Source organism: Eptesicus fuscus, chromosome 15 (genome assembly GCF_027574615.1).
Source record: "Eptesicus fuscus isolate TK198812 chromosome 15, DD_ASM_mEF_20220401, whole genome shotgun sequence".
NCBI lineage: Eukaryota > Metazoa > Chordata > Mammalia > Chiroptera > Vespertilionidae > Eptesicus > Eptesicus fuscus.
This window is the reverse complement of record NC_072487.1, coordinates 63,005,357-63,027,049: the sequence shown is the minus strand read 5'-3', so window position 1 is coordinate 63,027,049 and position 21,693 is coordinate 63,005,357. Positions and strand designations below refer to the sequence as shown.

The 21,693-nt window shown below is 40.9% G+C and overlaps 1 pseudogene; it reads left to right on the top strand.

Moving 5' to 3' along the window:
• Window positions 1-3,155: 3,155 nt before the first annotated feature.
• LOC129151583 (olfactory receptor 1J4-like) lies at window positions 3,156-12,603 on the top strand (annotated as a pseudogene).
• Window positions 12,604-21,693: the final 9,090 nt, after the last annotated feature.

Here is a 21,693-nt window from a genome sequence, read left to right as displayed (position 1 = left end):
AGAGCAGTTGGGGGGAACAGTCCTGTAAGGGAGGGCAGTTAGGGGTGACCAGGCCTGCAGGAGAGGGCAGTTAGGGGCAAGCAGGCTGGCAGGGGAACAGTTAGGCATCAATCAGGCTGGCAGGGGAGTAGTTAGGGGCTGATCAGGCTGGCAGGCAGAAGCGGTTAGGGGCAATCAGGATGGCAGACAGGCGAGCAGTTGGGAGCCAGCAGTCCTGGATTGTGAGAGGGATGTCCGACTGCCCAATTAGGCCTGATCCTACCAGGATCTGGCCTAAATGAGCAGTTGGACATCCCTCAAGGCGTCCCAGATTGGAGAGGGTGCAGGCTGGGCTGAGGGACACCCCTTCCCCCCAGTGTACGAATTTCGTGCACCGGGCCTCTAGTCTATATATATAAAATCCTAAGTGACCAGCCAACCGTTCAGTAGCTCTGATGTGCACCAGGGGGCAGATGCTCAACACAGGAGCAGAAACCACAGGTATGGAAACATGGAACAGACTGATGAGTCTCAGAGGGAAGGGGGGAAGGAGGAACTTGGGAAGAGATTAACCAAAGATCTTGTATGCATACTAGAGGATTCAGGTGGGGTCTCTCAGCCTGGTCTGCACCGTCTTGCAATCCGAGACCCCTCAGGGGATGTTGGATTGCTAGTTTTGGCCCGATCCCCACAGTCCAGGCTGAGGGACCCACCAGTGCACGAATCAGTGCATCGGGCCTCTAGTTGGTTAATAGAATTATATTGGTTTCAGGTGTATATTTCTATACTTCATCATCTATATATTATATTGTGTGTTCACCACCCAAATTCAGGTCTCCTTCCGTCACCATTTATCTTCCCTTTACCTTCTTCTACTCCCCTCCTTTCTTCTGGTAATAACTATACTGTTTTCTGTATCAATGAATTGTGGGGGTTTCACTCAATCCCTTCACCTTTTTCACCAAGCCCCCAACACCCTTCCCCTCTAACAGCTGTCAGAATGTTTTCTGTATCTATGAGTGTGCTTGTATTCTGTTCATTAAAGTCAGCATATATGTGAAATAATGTGATTTTTGTCTTTCTATAACTGGCTTATTTTGCTTTGCATAATAATCACAAATTTCATCCATGCTGTTTGCAAAAGGCAAGATTTTCTCAGTTTATATGGCCAAGTAGTATTCCTTTGTATAAATGTGCCATGGCTTCCTTTCTCTTTTCATTGAATTTATTGGGGTGACACTGGTTAACAAAATTATACTAGTCTCAGATGCATAATTCCACAACACATCATCTGTACACTCTATTGTGTGTTCACGAACACAAGTCTCCTTCCATATCCTCTACAATTTTCCCCCACGCAGCCTGCCCCCTTACAATCACCATACTATTGTCAGTGTCCACTAGGTTTTCTTTTTTGCTGAAATAAGAAACTCAGAGAAATATTTGTAGCACAGCATTTTTATCCACTGCATTTTTAATTTTTTTAAGAAACTCCATACTGTTTTTTACAGTGGCTGCACCAATCTGCATTCCCACTAACAGTGCACAAGGATTCCTTTTCTCTATGTCCTTGCCAGCATTTCTTTGTTGATTGATTGATGATAGCCATTCTGGTAGGTGTGAGGTGATATCTCATTATGGTTTTCATTTGCATTTTTCTGATGATTATTGACATTTAGCACCTTTTATATTTCCATAAGTCATCTATATGTTCTCTTTGCAGATCCTTTTTATATTTTTTAATTGGATTTTTTAGTGACAAAACACAACATGGTCAAACAATACAAATAATTCTATTCATCTCCTATCTTTTCTGCCCCACCTCTTATAGATAAAAAAATCTTATTAGTTTCTGATTAATTCTGCCTGTGTTTCTTTTTGCTCAAATAGGAAGACACATGTACATTTTATTTCCCCTTCATTTTTTTACGTATAAAGTAGCATGCTATGAGTGTACTTTTGCACATTGCTTTACCCCATTTACCAATATACACTCATATACCTAAGATTTGGAACCAATTTAAGTGCCCATCAGCAGATGAGTGAATTAAAACACTGTGGTACATCTACACAATGGAATACTACATGGCTGTAAAAAAGAAAAAACTCTTACCATTTGCAACAGCATGGATGGACCTAGAGAGTATTATGCTAAGAGAGATAAGCCAGTCAGAGAAAGATAAGTATCACATGACTCAAAACTCAAAACCATAAAAATAAATAGGCAGCCACCCCTGCCTGGGACCTGCTACCTTGGCTGTGGTCCCACAGTCAATGAGTCTCCAGCCACCCTGGGTGCAGGTTCCTGTGAGTTCTGAAGACCGGTCCCTCTGACAGGCCCAATGCTGTAGCCCAGGGCACTGCAACCACCCGAGCAGCAGACATGTGAGCAGCCCGCTCCTGTCCAAGGATCAGCAGCCCTGCCAGCAGACCACCTCAGGCCTAGGAGCAGCAGCCTCACGTGGCCTGCCCCTGTCCAAGGAGCAGCATCTGTATAAGTGGGCCACTCCCCGGTCCGAGGAGCAGCAACGATGTGAGCAGCCTGCCCCATCTGAGCAGCAGCCCATCCATGATTGAAGAGCAGCAGCCCCTCGCAGCTAGCCCCCATCTGAGAAGCAGCAGCTGTGCGCAGCCCTCATCCTGCACCTGTCCAAGGAGCAGCAGCCTGCCCCCATCCAAGGAGCAGCAGCTGTGTGAGCGGCCCAACCCTGTATGAGGTACAGCAGCGCTGCAAGCAACACGTCCCCATTCGAGGAGCAGCAGCCGCCTGAGCAGACCGCCCACGTCTGAGGAGTGGAAGCACTGCACACCCCGCACTGGTCCAAGGAGCGGCAGCAACACACAGCCTACACCTGTCAGAGGAGCAGCAGCTGGGTGAGCCACCTGCCCCCATCCGAGGAGCAGCAGCCACACGTGCAGCTCACTCCAGCCCAAGGAGTTGCAGCCGCACAAGCAGCCCATCCTCTGTCCAAGGAGCAGCAGTTGTGTGGGCAGTCCGCCGCCCTATGAGGAACAGCAGCGCCGCGAACAGCCCGCCCCCACTCAAGGAGCAGCCCACCCCGGAATGAATGGTTTTCCCAGAAAATGACGGTATGAGATGTGACGGTATGACATTCCCACACCTTCCTCATCCCCAGCAGACAGAAGAGCAGCTTGAAGCTTGAGAACCAGAACACATGCCCCAGTTCCTCCTTCTGGGGCTCCCCATCCCGCCAGGGCAGCAGGGCGTGTTCTTCACCCTGTTCCTGGGCATGTACCTGACCACGGTGCTGGGCAACCTGCTCATCATCCTGCTCATCAGGCTGGACTCTCGCCTGCACACGCCCATGTACTTCTTCCTCAGCCACTTGGCCTTCTCTGACATTTCTCTCTCATCTATCATTCTCCCTAAGATGCTCAGGGACATTTAGATTCGACAACAATCCATCCCCTATGTGGGGTGCATTTCTCAGTTGTATTTTTTCATACTTTTTGCTAATGTTAACAATTTCCTTCTGGCAGGGATGGCATATGACAGCTACGTGGACATCTGTCACCCTCTGCGTTATACCACCATCATGAGGAATGGGCTGTGCATGTTGCTGGCAGCTGGGTCTTATATGGTTGCCTGTGTCCGTGCACTTTTTCATATCCTCCTCTTGGTCCAACTGTCCTTCGGTGCCCACAATACCATCACCCACTTCTTCTGTGAGCTCACTGTGCTGCTGAAGCTGAGCTGCTCAGACATCTCCCTCAATGAGCTGGTCCTATTCACTGAGGGAGGAATGCTTTACTTCCTGCTTTTGTGTGTTATTTTAGGCTCATATATCTGTATAGGGACCATCATCCTGAGGGTGCCCTTCACTAAGAGACTCTCTAAAGCCTTTTCTACCTGTGGCTCCCATCTCTCTGTGGTGTTTTTATACTACGGGACAGCTGCAAGTGTTTGCATTTTCTCCTCATCATGGGGTTCCAAAGACATAATTGCTTCGATCATATATACAGTAGTTACCCCCATGCTGAACCCCTTCATCTACAGCCTGAGGAACAGAGATATAAAACAGGCCTTAGAGATGTGTGTCAATAGGGTTAAGTTCTTTAACTGGTAATCACTAAATCCTCTTGTTGTGGTCAGGAGCACAGGGAGACAGATCTCTATACTTATTACACAGTTGATATCTCCATATAATCTTAGATTATGTATTCTGTTGTTATGTACAAGTGCTCTTAATATTCAACTTGGTCAAATTTGCTACTTGGGTTGTTACTAATTCTTTAATCCCTTGTTCATAATCTCTTATAAGACCTATGCAAAATGTTTGTAAAATATCTTACAAAATTATAACTGTTTGTAATTTATAGTCTATGTTATTGAGGACTTATTGATTTACCATCATGATCCATTCCTAATGAACTTTTTTTAAAACTGATTATTTTCTGTCTCACATTGGCTTCAAGCTGATTGTGCACATCTCTTCTAACTCACATTTGTTAACATGATGTTGTTAGACTTCAATCAGCCATGATAAGAATAATTATACTATGAAAATTATCATGTGCTACAAAGCAAGACTTTATAAATGCATTTTTAAAATGAATTTAACAGCCACATCTAGCAATGGATCCTACCTTAACACCTCGTCTACTTCTGATATTAGTACAGATATATTATAACTAAATCCACAGACACTACTATAGCATTGGTAGTAAAGATGCCCCTTATTCGTTGTTAGTGTTTACATGGTATTATTTCCATCACTTTAAGGGTTTGGTATGTCTTTATATTTGTGAGGAGCCCATCACTAACAGTATAAAGTTGGATTTGCTCTTTTTATGTAAAGCAACAATTATTATATTTGTGGAGAATTTTATCTATTGATATCCTATATAATAAAACCCTAATATGCAAATTGACCAAACGGTAGAATGACTGGTCTATGTGATGCACACTGACCATGAAGGGCCTGACGCTCAATGCTAGAGCTGCCCCCTGGTGGTCAGTGCGCTCCCACAGAGGAAGCACCACTCAGCCAGAAGCCAGGCTCACAGGTGGCAAGTGCAGTGGCAGTGGCAGGAGCCTCTCCCACCTCTGCTGCATGTGGGCAGTAAGTAGCAAGGGGTGCCAGACTGCAAGAAACTGACTGCAAGAGGGATGTCTGACTTCTCTGATGGGTTCTGAATTTTGAGAGGACACAAGCCAAGCTGAGGGACCGCCCCCCCTTAGGGCACGAATTTTGTACACCGGGTCTCTAGTCTAATATAATCATAATATATCTAAATTTATATTTTGCATATTACTTATTTTTATTGAATACACCTGCTTCACATTTATTGTCTCTTATCTTCCTCCCTTTGATTAATCAGATATATATTTTTATTTCATTCCCCCTGGTTTACATATTGATCACATATTATTATGTAGTTGTAATTCTTTTATGTGCTATATATAGAGATAACCTCTTACTTATTCTTTAATTTTTAATTATAGTTTAATATACAAAACATAAAATTTATCATGTTAGCCATTGGAGGTATACAATTGGGTGGCATTTAAGACACTCAACACCAATATTTCATACTAGGTCCAATAAAGAAAACTCTGTGGAACATCAATAAAATTTAGTATTTTGCAACTGGGAAAAATATAAGAACAGAGATATTTATGAATCAAAATGGAGAAATAGGATACATGGGAACATTTTAAAAAGCAAAGTGTAGAAGAGCATTTATAGCATGCTACATGTCATGTAAAAATGAAGGGGAAGTAAAATATTCATATATATGCCAGTTTAAACTTAAAAAAACACAGGCAGTAGTTAAGATCTAGCAACAGCCCAAGTGCCCATCAGTAGATGACGAATAAAAAACCCAAGGTTCATTTACAAAATGGAATACTACTTGGCCAAAAAATGGAAAATCTCCTTTTGAGACATCATGGATGGACCTGGAAATTATTATGCTAAGTGGGAAAAGCTAGTCAGAGGAAGACAAATACAATAGAATCTCACTTACATGGTCAAAATAATGAAAAAACCCCACACAAAATAAAAACAGAAGCATAGGTACATAGAGTAGACTGACAGCTGTCAGAGGGGAGGTGTTAAGGAGGGCTGAGCAAAAAAATGGTGAAGGAATAAAGCAAGAAACAATATATATCACATATAGACATGGAAAACAGTATGGTGAGTGCCAGAGGAAAAGGGGTTTTGGGGAGGAAGTGGAAGTGAACAAAGGGAGGATCAAAGGAGAGGGAAAGAGACATGAGTTTGGGTGGTTAGTGCACAATGCGGTATGCAGGTGTTGTTTTAATTGGCTGTACGCTTGACATCTGTATGGTTTTATTAAACAATGTTAATGACATTGTATTCTAGAATGACTGACAGCTGTCAGCGGGGACAGAATTACTTGTGTCATTTGGACTATGTTGTCTTTTGCCACTAACAATAAATAGAAGAGTTGGTGAATAAAGCAAAATAGAATAAAACAATATAAGTGAACCTAATTATAATCCTATTGGACATTGTAATTACACCAAAGAGGAAATTAAAATAAGTACGCTAAGTAATTCTTGAACCCAGAATTTTGACTATATACTCTCACCGATAAAAACAAAACTGCCAACAAAGTTTTAAGCTGTACTTAGTGTGTCATTGAAAGTGGTGTGAGTCAAGATTCTGAAACAACTCACCATGTATCCAAAGACTCAGCAAATAAGTAAACATTGAGGAAAAGGGGGTCCCTCTCTCTCTAGGGAGCTATGTACATGGAAAAGGAGAGGCTGGAAAGAACTCTATGGTGTCAAACTAGAATTGGAGATATCAGTTATAAATCATGGGCTTTAAAATGAAAAATAGGTTGCAATTTATAGGTCACATATCAACATTTATGCTGTTTCCATCTCCCATTCTTCCTGTCCCACTTCTGATGCATCTGCTGTGGATAAACATTCCTTTAGCTTCTTAGTTTCCAGTTTCTGCTTCTTCTGTTTCTTTTATATATATTTCCCAGTAAGCTTGTCTGAGATCATTTAGAATCCTCATAGGCAATAAGCACAAATAAAGCTTCAAAACCAATCCTATCTAATCCTATATAATAAGAAGGTGATATGCAAATTGACCATCACTCCAACACACAAGATGGCCACCCCCATGTGGACACAAAATGGCTGCCACAAGATGGCCAGCGGTGGAGGGCTTTTGTGGGTGATCACGCCAGCAGGGGAGGGCAGTTGGGGGGCAACCAGGCCTGCAGAGGAGGGCAGTTGGGGGCAACCAGGCCTGCAGGGGAGTGCAGTTGGGGGCAACCAGGCCAGCAGGGGAGGGCAGTTGGTGGTGACCAGGCCTGCAGGGGAGAACAGTTGGGGGTGACCCAGGCCTGCAGGGGAGCACAGTTGGGGGGACCAGCCCAGCAGGGGAGGACAGATGGGGGGAAGCAGGCCTGCAGGGGAGGGCAGTTGGGGGTGACAAGGCCAGCAGAGGAGGGCATTTAGGGGCGACCATGCTGGCAAGGGAGGGCAGTTACGGGTGACCAGGCTGTCAGGTGAGGGCAGTTAGGGGCAATCAGGCTGGCAGGGGAGCAGTTAGGGGGTGATCAGGCAGGCAGAAGTGGTGAGGGGCAATCAGGCAGGCAGGCAGGCGAGTGGTTGGAAGCCAGTAGTCCTGGATTGTGAGAGGGATGTCAAACTGCCCATTTAGGCCCAATTCCATTGGAATCAGGCCGGTTTAGGTAGTCAGACATCCTCCGAGGGGTCCCAGATTGGAGAGGGTGCATGCAGACTGGGCTGAGGGACACACACAAACACACACACACACACACACACACACACACACACACACACACACACCTGTGCATGAATTTTGTGCACCAGGCCTCTGGTAACAATGACAAAACATTATAATTCAGAGAATAAGAATCTATGCATCCATAATGACATAAATGAATAAATAAAAACTAATGAGTGTGGGAAAAGAGTAATTTTCTTCTTATAAGACAATACAAGTAATAAATCTAGATGAAATAATGGAATTATAATATCACAATTTGGCAACAACAGTTGTAATAATTTTCTCATATAAGAATCACCAATGGATGTCAAATATAGTGAGTTGAAATTTTAGTAAAGGAAATATTATGTTTGCATAGTATCAAAATATCTACCCAAATGATATCTATTAATTACAAGGTTAGAAGAGTAACTTAAAAAAATAGTAACTTTCCAGTAGATAACTTGGCAGACACTATATTATCCAATTATAGGTTAGGTCAAAAGTATGCCTAGAGAGCTGGAAAGTGTGTTGTTTGTTTTTCTCTGTGTGTACATTACCATGAAAACTAATACAACAATAATAAATAATAATATGTGAATAAACTCTGTGTTTTGCATACTCACAACTGGAAACCTACTTTTTTCCAACCCAATATGGCATTTTACAATTTTTCTCTATGTTTAAAATCATTTAAAATGTTAAGTTGAAAAGTCCTTTGTCCCAGCTGGAATAATGCCCAAGAAGAAAGGTGGCCAGGGCATGACTGGAATAAGGAACACTGTCCCCCAGGACACCAGTCCCTGTGGCTCTTGGACACAAAGCTCCCCAAAGGGCAGTCAGAAATTAGCCAGAAACTTGTGGACTTGGGCTTTGGCACAGTCTCTTATTAGTAATTAAGTATTATTTTTGGACTCATTTTTTAGGAGGTGGTTAAGGAAAAGGAAAGTCTATATAAGTGCCAAGGCCCCAGATGTTTCTTCTGTGTGTCTGGATGTTAGGTCTCATGAAGAAAACCTGAGGAGATGGGCAACAGTCTGGAGCAGAAGGTGTCTGAACTCACCAATGACAAGCCCAGGTGAGAGGAGCTGGAAATCTGTACTTGGCTATGGATCTGCCTGTGTGCTAGTGGGTTCATGTGTGAGACTCTATGTCCATGACTGTGTATGTATGCATGTATTGTATATGGTTGTGTACATGCTATTTAATAGTTGCATGTGTGTGTTTGTGTGTATGAGTGTGCTATATAACTGACTCACAGCCTGGTTTTATTGCATGTAGAACAAGTTATCAGCCTCCTGGTGTTTGATTAGGGACTCCTCATTAATGCCTGTCATAAAAAACACTAGTAATCATAGCCGAGCATCAAGAGTGAGACTGTTGCTTCTGCTACAGGACAAGAAGATGCCCGACCTCACCAGGAACCAAAGTCAGCTCAGAGAGAGACCTCTGCTCAGCAGCAGTGTATACTGGTACAACATGGGAGCTGTGTCTGCGGGTGACACATTCATGTGTGAGGGCTGGAAGGTATATTGTTTGGTTTTCTCTGTGTGTATGTGACCATGTGTATGTGATCAGGTGCATGGGATGTTACTGCTGATTTAATGACTGCCTGTGATTGAACAGGCATAACTGCACCAAGTAGGCTCCCGTCCCCTGGAAGGGGAAGGCCAGAAGGGTGGAAACCAGCCTCTCAGTCATAGGAGGGTGTGTGCTACTTGTTGTAGTGAGTGTGTGGCTGGGTGTGCATATGTGTTGTGGTGAGTGTTTCTGGTGAGATTTAAAAAATACATATATTTCTTATTGATTTCAGAGAGGAAGGGAAAGGGAGAGACATAGAAACAAATGATGAGAGAGAATCACTGATCAGCCGTCTCCTGTACGACCCCCACTGGGTATCGAGCCCACAACCCTAGCATGTGCCCTGACTGAGAATAGAGCCGTGACCTTCTGGTTCATAGGTCAATGCTCAACCACTGAGCAATACCGGCCAAACTCTTGTGACATTTTCTAGTTGTTGTGGTCTTGTGTGCTTTTGGTGATGTGTGTACAGTGCTTAAGTTATGTATATGCAGTGAGTTGAGTGTTTATGAGATGAGTCCTGAGCCAGGTTGTGTTAGTATGGTTTTGAGTGAATGATCCATTGTGTGTTGTATATGTCTCACTTAGTGTGTTACTTATGATTTGTATGTATGTAGACAAGTGTTTTTGAGCTGAACCACATATTGGCTATTCTTCCCTTAGGATGGGAACTTGGTCAGAGGTGACTAAAATCCTCACATCAGCAGTGTGTGTGTGTGTGTGTGTGTGTGTGTGTGTGTGCGTGCGCGCACATGCGTGTGCGTGCTTCTGGGTGTCAGAAATCATGTATGTCCTTACCTGTCCTCCTTCTGGGGTACCATTAGCTGAGATAGTCCCACTCTAAGCAACTCCTGGTTTCTTGAAACAAATCTGCTCTTATTCCCATGTACCTGAGTCTTTGAGTTTTTGCAACCTCTTCTTTACTTTTATGAAATATCCCAGGAAAAAAAATATGTCAGGACATCATGCTGTATGAGGCTATTGGACAGAATCACCATCAAATAGCAGAGAGACCTTGGGAAAGTTACTTAAACTTTTGGTCTTAGTTTCCACATTTATAAAATGGAAAGAATTTCACTTGTTTTGTGAATGGTACTGAGGTTCTCAGTAAAAGTTATTGTGTATATAAAGTTAATATATTTGAAGATTTATTGTCAGTTGGAAGATATATAAATATAAAGGAATAAAATTATCTAGTAAGAGGTTTCAGAATTTTTGACAACTTTGAGTCCTCAGAGCTCCAAAGTAGTACATTGTGCGTGGCTCCCCTAAGCAAGAGAAAGGAAGTTTCCATGTGTAATGGTTAAAAGCATAGGTTGTGATCACACAGACATATTATACCAAACCCCATGAAGTAGCTAATACTTGGTGATTTTTATTATATAGAAAATGATAATATATATAGCAAGTTATATACTTACATATTATGTAAATTATACATATAGATACATACACATCTGCCCTTCTATTCCCTACACATTGATGTGGGCCTACACAATTTGTATGATTTATGTTTTTATTTCTTAAAAACTAAAATAGGTGAAAGAACATCTTTTCTTAGTACAGCTATGAGGAGGTTTTAAAATATGGGAACGTCAGGTTGATGTGTGGATTTAATTAGGAAACGTAGGTGAGTTTCCTAATTAGGCAAGTACCCAAATGTTCTCCTTAATGTTCAACCATATTATGAAAGTTAGTTTGTGGCTATTTTGGTTTCAGAGCTATTCTGGCACCAAGTGGTTTTAAATGGCCACCCATTGAGTTTACAGCTGTGAGCCAAAGGGACCCTCCGGAGGGTTCACGGGTGGAGTGTGAAAATGCTTTGAGAACTCCAACTCACCCCTGGAGTCTCACATTACTTCAATGCACCAACAACTGATACCAGTTTCTGGGGATCATCTTCTGTTTCTGCCACAGTGAATTATTATGGTTTGGCTCTGGGCTGGTGTAGAAACTATCCCTCCATGCTCATCAAGATCTAATCTCATAGAAGTGGGACCTTGCTTTTCTTGTTCACTGCTGCATCTCAGTTTTTAGGAGAGATCCTGACACAGATGTGATGTTAAAAGTAATGGTTGAATAAAACAGAGAACCCCTTCTTGCTACTGTATGATGAGGTCTTGTGGACTACTTTAAGGTTCAATGTTTTCCTGGAGCCAGACTGGGAGAGAGAAAAGATGTATACATCCATAGGTGTGGGAAATATAAAAAAATGAATGGCTTTCCCGGGGAATGATAGTATGAGATGTGATGGTTCTGGTTGTCCTTTTTAGGTTCCTGAGATTCCCACACCTTCTTCATCCCCAGCAGACAGAAGAGCAACATGAGGCCTGAGAACCAGAGCAGCGTGTCCCAGTTCCTCCTCCTGGGGCTCCCCATCCCGCCAGGACAGCAGGGTGTGTTCTTCACCCTGTTCCTGGGCATGTACCTGACCACGGTGCTGGGCAACCTGCTCATCATCCTGCTCATCAGGCTGGACTCCCGCCTGCACACGCCCATGTACTTCTTCCTCAGCCATTTGGCCTTCTCTGACATTTCTCTTTCCTCTGTCACTGTCCCAAAGATGCTCATGAACATGCAGACTCATCAACAATCAATTTCCTATGTGGGATGCATTTCTCAGTTGTATTTGTACATACTTTTTGTTGGTATTGATAATTTTCTTCTGGCTGTGATGGCATATGACAGGTACGTGGCCATCTGTCAGCCCCTACACTACACCACCATCATGAGGGAGGGGCTGTGTGTGCTGCTGGTGGCTGGCTGCTGGATTCTCTCCTGTGCTCATGATTTGCTGCACACTCTCCTATTGGTCCGACTGTCCTTCGGTGCCGATAATGTCATCACCCACTTCTTCTGTGACTTTGCTGTGATCCTGAAGCTGAGCTGCTCAGACATCTCCCTCAATGAGCTGGTCCTATTCACCGAGGGAGGAATGATTTTCTTCCTGCCTTTTGGTGTTATTTTGGGCTCCTATATCCGTATAGGGACCATCATCCTGAGGGTTCGCTCTACTAAGAGATTCTTTAAAGCCTTTTCTACCTGTGGCTCCCATCTCTCTGTGGTGTTTTTATACTACGGGACAGCTGCAGGTGTTTACTTTTTCTCCTCATCATGGGGTTCCAAAGACATAATTGCTTCGGTCATGTATACAGTAGTTATCCCCATGCTGAACCCCTTCATCTACAGCCTGAGGAACAGAGATATAAAACAGGCCTTAGAGATGTGTGTCAATAGGGTTAATTTTTTAAACTGGAAATCACTAAATTCTTTTGTGGCTGTCAGGAGGACAGTGAGATAGATCTCCTAAAATTATTGTATGTTTCACATTTCCATAGAACTTTCATAGAAAATGCCTTGTGTTGTCTTGTACAAATTTGTTACTATGTCACCTAAGTCATGTTTGATACTTGGATTGTTAATAATTTTTTATTCCTAATTGATGTTTTTCATCATCTAAGACATATGCAAAATCTTATGCAGAACATGTCGCACAATTATAATTTGTGAATTTGTCTCTGTTTTGCGATGTCATTTTTTTTGCTTACATATTTTTATTTTATGTTATAAAATACTCACTTATTTAGCATCATATTCTGCCTCTGGTGAACTTTATTTATTTATTTTTGAACTAATTCCTTTATGCCTGCTTTAGTTGGCTTCAAACTGATTGTGCACATCTCTTTCCATCCCACAAACAATAACATCATTTTGGCAGACTGCAATCAGCCATGGTGAGTAATTATATATGAAAACTGGTATGTGTTACACAGCAGGTTTGTTAAAAAATGTAGAGATTTTTAAATAGTGCATTTAAGAGCATACCACTTCATTTAAAATTAGCAAAATTTTTCTAGAAATGGCTCCTATCTTAATACTTCATCTACTTCTCATACCAGTATAGGTACATATAGGTACTAGTATAAATACAGATATAGATACTAGTGTAGATAGGTAATAAAGACGCCCATAACATGGAATTGTACGCACAACCTTTTAGTGTGCAGGCTGAAGCTGTAATCACTTAGCAACAACGGCCAGGGCTATTCCCCATTCTCTCTGTCTCAGTCCTGACCTACATCCTATGAGTACACACACCCAAAGCTTCAAAATGAGTAACAATGGTAATGGATTATCACTCAGACAATAAGAATCCATGAGTCCATAATAATATAAATGAATAAATAAAAAACAAATGACTGGGAATAACGGTAGGTTTTTTCTTGTAGGAGAATACAACTAATGGAGAAGGAAGATATGATAGAATTAGAAGAATAACCATTTGGCCTCAAGGTTTTCAATAATTTTGTCATATAAAAATTACCAATGGATATTAACTATAGCATGTGAAGTTTTAATAAGGAAAAAGTTATAAGCATAATATAATATCAAGATATCTACACAAATGATACCTATTAATTAAAGGTTAAATAGTGACTTGTAGAAAATTGTGACTTTTCTGTAGAGAACTTGCCAGACACCACCTTAGCTAACCAATCAAGTATTAAAACACTAGAGATTTCAAAATATCTGCATGTTAACTGAAAGTTGTACCTACTAGCTCCCAGCCCCAAATCAGATTTGCAACTAAATTACAGAGCAATCAATTTGAAAAACAATTCAAAGATAGCTAATCTGAAAACTTATAACCAAAGAGTACAGTAGAAATCACATGGAGGATGGTAAGAAGGGTGGAGATGGTAAAAGGGAGAGCCTCCTCATAAATGTGTGGTTGTGCTGAAAAGCCAGAGGGATATCGCAGGCATGAAGCTCCCTCCCCTAGAAGCATAGGTTCTCAACCGCACACAGGGATCCCAACCCAGAGCAGCAGAGACTTGAGGAGGAACTTGTGGAGCATCTGGTGTTTGGAATCAGTGGGGATTCTGTCCACTGGGGAGATTTGGACCACACTATACCAGGTAAAGCAAAATAAAGACTCCCAGTCTTTATTCATCACCACCAAACCAGCACTGCAAGAAATGTTGAAGAGACTGCTTTCAGAAGAAGAAAATACATATTGTAGAGAGGAACATAGGTAAAAGAAAAAAATGGCAAGAAACAAGTAGCTATCAATAATACCTTAAATGGAAATGGATTATTTGCTCCAATCAAAAGACATAGGGTATGGGGAGGATGGATGGGTGGGAGATAATCATCAAAGACAATGTATGCATGTATGCATAACCCATGGACACAGATAAAAGGGTGGTGAAAGCCTGAGGGGAGGGGGCAGGTTAGAGGGAATCAATGGGTGAAAAAAAGGGAACATATGTAATACTTTCAACAATAAAGAGTTATTTAAAAATAAATAAAGATGTTAACACATCTTACGTTAAAAAAAAAAAAAAGACACAGGATAGCTGACTGGATAAGAAAACATGAGCCATATATATGGTATCTAAAAGAGACCCACCTCAGCCGAAACCGGTTTGGCTCAGTGGATAGAGCGTCGGCCTGCGGACTCAAGGGTCCCAGGTTCGATTCGGTCAGGGGCATGTACCTTGGTTGCGGGCACATCCCCAGTGGGGTGTGTGCAGGAGGCAGCTGGTCGATGTTTCTCTCTCATCGATGTTTCTAGCTGAGATTGACAGCAACAAAGTCATAGTAGGGGATCTTAACACCCTGATGTCATTACTGGATAGATGTTTCTGACAAAAAATCCAGAAGAAAAAAATTGACCTTAAACAACAAATTAGATTGGATGGATTTAATTGATATTTACACATTTTACCCCAAAGCAGCAGAATATACATTATTTTCTAGTGCACACGAAACATTCTCAAAGATACACCACATGTGTGGACACAGAATAAGTCTTAATAATTTAAGCTGATTGCAATCATATGAAGCATCTTCTCAGATAATAATGGTATGAAACTAAAAATCAACAACAGTAAAAAAAAATTCGCAGAAACATTCAAACACATGCAGGCCAAATAGCTTGTTATTAAATAATAAATAAGTTACCAATGAGATCAAGAAAGAAATTTAAAAATCACCTGAAAACAAACAAAAATGAGAACACAAAACTCAAAATCTATGGGATATAGCAAGAGCAGTCCTGAGAAAGAAGTTCATAGCATTACTGGACTACCTCAAGAAGTAAGAATAATCTTAAGTAAACAATCTAATCCTAAACCTAAATGAACAACAACAAAAAGAACAACAAATGAAGCCAAGGGTAAATAGAAGGAAGGAAATAATAAATATCTGAGTGAAAATAAATGACAAAGAGACTAAAAAATCAACACAGAATATCAATGAAACCAAAAGCTGGTTCTCTGAAGACATAAATTAGATTGATGAAACATTAACCACACTAATTATAAAAGAAAGAGAGAGAGGAAACAAATAAATAAAATGAGAAATGAAAGAGAAGTTAACAACTGATATCACAGAAACACGAGACTTTAAGAAAGGACTATAAAAAATTAAATGCCAACAAATTGGACAACCTAACTGAAATAGACAAATCCCTAGAAACATACAAAAAAAGTTCTTGACTGCATGGCTTCACAGGCAAATTTTACCAAATATTCAAAGAAGAACTAAATTCCACACTCTTCTGAGGAGGCCAGCATTATCTTAAAAGCAAAACTATATAAAGCCACTAAAATAAAATAAAATAAAAAATAAAATAAAATAAAATAAAATAAAATAAAATAAAATAAATAAAATAAAATAAATAAAATAAAATAAATAAAATAAAATAAAATTAAAATAAAATAAAATAAAATAAAATAAATAAAATAAAATAAAATAAAATGAAAAGTTATAGGCCAGTATCTCTGGTAAATGTAGGTGCTAAAATCCTCACAAAATTTTACCAACTGGATCCAGCAATGCATTACAAGACCATACACCATCATTAAATGGGATTTATTCCAGGGATGAAACATTGGTACAATATTTGAAAATTAATAATGTGATATACATCACCCAAACAAAATGAAAACTAAAAATCACATGATTGTATCTATAGATGCAGAAAAAGCATATGATAAAACCCAGAACCCATTTATGATATAAACTCTCAGAAAAGTAGCAATAAGGGGATCACACCTTAAAATAAGTAAGGCCATACATGAAAAATGTACAGCCAACAAAATACTCAATAGGCAATAATGATATGTGTTTTCTTTAAGATCAGGAATAAAACAGGATGTCTGCTTTCACCACTCTTTTCAACATAGTACTGGCAGTCCTCGTTCAGACAAGAAAAAGAAATAAAAGGCATCAAAATTGGAAAGGAGGAAGCAAAACTGTTATTATTCGCAGGTGACATGACACTGTATATAGAAAACCTAAAAACTTCACTAGAAATCTACTCGAACTAATACATGAATTCAGCAAAGTAGCAGAATACAAAAATAATATCCAGAAATTGGTGGCATTTTTATAGAACTATAATTGGTGGCAATACAGAACTATCCGAAAGAGAATCTAAGAAAACTATCTCATTTACTATTGCAACAACAACAAAAAAAAATAAGGTACTAGGCAACAAATTTAAACAAGGAGGTAAAAGACCTGTACTTGGAAAACTATAGGACATTGAAGGAAGAAACTGAGAAAGACACAAATAAGTGCAAGCATACACTATGTTCATGGATTGGAATAATTAACAACATTAAAATGTCCCTATTATGCAAAGCAACCTATATGTTCAACACAATTCCTATTAAAATACCAATGACATATTCCACAGGTGTAGACAAATATTCCCAAATTTATATGGAACCAAAAAAGACCCCAATTATCCTCTGCAATCTGCAGAAAGAAGAACAAAGTTGGAGGTATCATAATTCTGGATATCAAATTATACTACAAGGCCATAGTATTCAAAGCAGCCTGTACTTGCATAAGAATAGGCATATAGATCAATGGAATAGAACAGAGAGTCCAAAAATTGACCCACGTCTTTATAGTCAAACTAGGGTCCCAGTGCATGAATTCGTGCACCTTGAAAGGTCTGTGGGCCACAAGGCTGCAGTAGGCACAGGGGCAGATCTCGACCCATCCTCCGCACCCCCACCCAGCCTCTCCTATTGTGGCCTCTGGTCCCCTGTCTGCCGGTAGCCCCACTCCCGCCACCACTGCTCCCATGCACTGATGGCACCAGCCTCACTCACACCCACTGACAGCACAGACAGCGCAGAATGATTGGACCCAGTGCCATCAGCAGGTGCGAGTGACAGCTGCTGCCCTGATCACCCATCAGGAGCAGGGAGAAGTGGAGAAGCCCTCAGGGGCAACCAGGGCCAGCAGCCACTGCTCACACCCGCTGATGGTGCCAGCTGCAGGTGCAAGGAGGGCCGGCACTGGCAGCAGGTGTGAGCACTGGGCGGGACTGGCATGCGAGAGCAAAGAATTTTCAGGAACCACCAAAGGCTTGCACCGATGACAGTGACTGGTGTCCCACCTTGGTCTGGCACTCCTGCTCACCTGCTCCACCATCCCGCTGTGGCAAATGCCCACCATGTTCTGCACATGCCCCCTGGTAGCGACTGGTTGTTCAGTTGTTCGGTTATTCTGGTTGTTCCACCATTCAGTCTATTTGCATATTAGGCTTTTATTGTATAGGTTAGTATTTAACAAATGAGGCAAGAGCATACAATGGAGTAAAGACAGTCTTTTCAACAAATAGTGTTGGGAAAACTGGACAGGTATATGCAAAAAAATGAAACTAGACCACCAACTTACACCAGACACAAGAATAAACTCAAAATGAATAAAAAACTTAAATGTAAGTTCAAAACCATAAAAATCCTAGAAGAAAACATAGACAATAAAATCTCACATATCTCTCATAGCAAAATTTCTGCTGATATATCTCTGAGGGCAAAAGAAACAAAGAAAAGAATAAACAAATGAGACTAAATCAAACTAAAAAGCTTCAGCACAGCAGAAGAAACCATCAACATAATGAAAAGGGAACCCACTGTATGGGAGAACATATTTGCCAATGATACATCTGATAAGGGCTTCATTTCCCAAATATATAAAGAATATCTACAGCTTAACACCATGAACACAAAGAATCAGTTAAAAATTGAGCAAAGGACCTGAAAAGATACTTCTCCAAAGAGGACATACATATGGCCAATAGACATATCAAAAGATGCTCAACATCTTTAATGATCAGAGAGATGAAAATTAAAATGATAATGAACAGCAAAAGAAACAATCAACAAAACAACAAGAAAGTCCACTGCATGGGAGAACATATTAGCAAATGCTATCACTGATAAAGGTTTTATCTCCAACATCTACAGGCAGCTTATGCAACTTAATAAGAGGAAGATAAATGATCCAATAAAAAAATGGGCAACAGACCTAAACAGAATATTTTCAAAAGAAGACAGAAGGAAGGCCAAGAGACACATGAAAACATGTTCAAAGTCACTTATTATCCGAGAGATGCAAATCAAAACAACAATGAGGTACCATCTCACACCTGTCAGAATGGCTATCATCAACAAATCAACAAATGACAAGTGTTGGCGAGGATGCGGAGGAAAAGGAACCCTCGTGCACTGCTGGTAGGAATGCAGACTGGTGCAGCCACTGTGGAGAACAGTATGGAGTTTCCTCAAAAAACTGAAAATGGAACTCCCATTTGACCCAGTAATCCCACTCCTGGGAATATATCTGAAGAAACTAGAAACACCAATCAGAAAAAATATATGCACCACTATGTTCATAGCAGCACAATTTACAATAGCTAAGATTTGGAAACAGCCTAGGTGCCTAGCAGCAGATGACTGGATCGGAAAACTGTGGTACATCTACAAAATGGAATACTATGCTGCCATAAAAAAGAAGGAATTCTCATCATTTGCAGTAACCTTTTGGAGAACATTATGCTAAGTGAAATAAGCCAGTCAATGAAAGAAAAATACCACATGATCTCACTCATTTAGGGATAGTAAAGAACATTATAACGTGATGAACAAAAAGATAGATACAGAGACAGTAAAGCATCAAACAGACTTTCAAATTACAGGGGGAAAGTTAGGGAGAGGTGGGGGAGTTATGAAATCAAACGAAGGACTTGTATGCATGCATATAAGCATAAACAATGGACGCAAAACTCTGGGGGGTGAGGGCATGTATGGGTGTAGGGTGGGGGGGTAATGGTAAGATATGTACACATTTAATACCTCAATAAAAAAAATGATAATGAGATTTCACTTTATACCTGCCAGAATAGCTATCATTGATAAATCAGCAAACAAGTACTGGTGAGGATGGGTAGAAAAGGAAACCCTAGTTCATATTTTTGGGAATGCAAACTGGTGCAGCCACTGTGGAAAACAGTATGGAGTTTCCTCAAAAAATTAAAAAAGGAACTTCCTTTTGACCTAGTGACCCCACTATAGGAATATCTCCTAAGAATTCCAAAACACCAATCAGAAATAATATATGAAGCCCTGGACAATGTGGCTAAGTCATTAGAACTTCGGCCAGTGGACCAAAGGGTGGTGGGTTCCATACTCAGTCAAGGGCATGTACCAGGGTTGCAGGATTGATCCCTGGACCCTCTTGGGGCACATTTAGGAGGCAACCATCAGTGTGTCTCTTATTCATCCCTCCCTCCCTCTCTCTCTCTCTCTCTCTCTCTCTCTCTCTCTCTCTCTCTCTCATCTCTCTCTCTTCCCTCCTCTCCCTCCCTCCATCTTATCTCTGCCTCTTTTCCTCCCTCCCTCCGTTCTACTCTAACTCAACTCAACTCATAAAAAATATCCTCTGGTAAGGATTAACAAAAAACAAAAAAAATACAAATGAGTGGGGAATAAAGGTAAGTTCTTCTTATATGATACAACTAAAAATAAGAAATGATAGAATTTATAAAAAGCCACCATTTGACTACCACATTTGCAGTAATTTTGTCATATAAGAATCATTAAAGTGAGTGGGTAAAATTGTAATAAGGAAAATGTTATGTTTATATAATACCAAAATATCTACATAAATTATACTTTTAATTACAAGGTTAAAATAGTAACTATAAAAAACTGTAACTTTACAGTAGGTTACCTGGCAGATAAAACCATAGCGAAAGAAGGTAAGTGAAAACACTAGTCATTGGAAAAATTAATAGCATATGCCTTCTAATAATATGCACTGTGATATATCTGCTGAAATCAAAGCCTGAAAAATACATACATACAAACAAACAAATGGTAAACATAGTAAAATGTTAACCATTATGGAATCTGAACATCGTATGTCAACTAATTCTTGATATCACTTTTTAACTTTTCTGTATCTTTAAGATCATTTCAAAACCAAAAGTGGAAATATCCTTTGTCCCAGGCTGGAACAATGTTCAAGAACAAAGGTGTACAGGGCATGACTAGAATCAGGGACACTGTCCTCTAAGATTCCAGTCCTCTGGCTCTTGGACACACAGCTCCCAAAGGGCAGTCAGAAATTAGCCACAGCTTGGGGACTTGGTTGCAGTCTCTCCTTAGTTAAGTGCTATCTGTGACCTCATTTCTCTGGAGCTGGTTAAGGAAAAGGAAAGTCTGTAGAAGTGCCAAGGCCCCAGATATTGCTTCTGTGTGTCTGGACATTAGGTCTCCTGAAGGAAACCTGAGGAGATGGGCAACAGTCTGGAGCAGAAGGTGTCTGAACTCACCAATGATGAGCTCAGGTGAGAGGAGCTGGAAATCTGCACTTGGCTATGGATCTGCCTGTGTGCTAGTGGGTTCATGTGTGAGACTCTGAGTCCATGACTGTGAGGGTGCATGTATTGTGTATGCTTGTGTACGTGCTATTTAATAGTTGCGTTTATGTGTGTGTGTGTATGTGTGTGTGTGTGTGTGCATGCGCTATGTATGTGAAACACAGTCCTGTTTTAGCACAGGTAGTACAAGTTATCACCTCCAGGCGTGTGATTAGGTACTCCTGATTCATGTCTCTGATCATACTATTGTCTCTGCTGCTGGACAGGAAGATGCCCACCTCACCAGGAACCAAGGTCAGGTCAGGTCAGAGAGGACTCACACCTCTGCTCAGCAATGTGGGCTGCTGTGTCTTTGGGTGAGACACTCATGTTTAGAGCATGAAGGTGGGCTGTTGGGTTTTCTGTGTGTATGTGACCGTGTTTGTGTGACGCCGTGCATGGGGTATAGGAGTACTTTAAAGATGGTGCCTATGATTAAACAGGCTTAACTGTTCCATGCTGACTGCCCTCCCCAGAAAAGGGATGGTCAGAAAGGGGGAAACATGTCTTTGATTAATAGGAGCATGTATGCAGCTTGTTGTAGTGAGTGTGGCTGGGTGAGCATATGTGTCATTGGTGTGTGTTTCTTGTGAGATTTTTGAATTGTTTGTGGTCTTGTGTGTTTTTGGTGAAGTGTGTGAGTGTTTGAGTTATGTATAT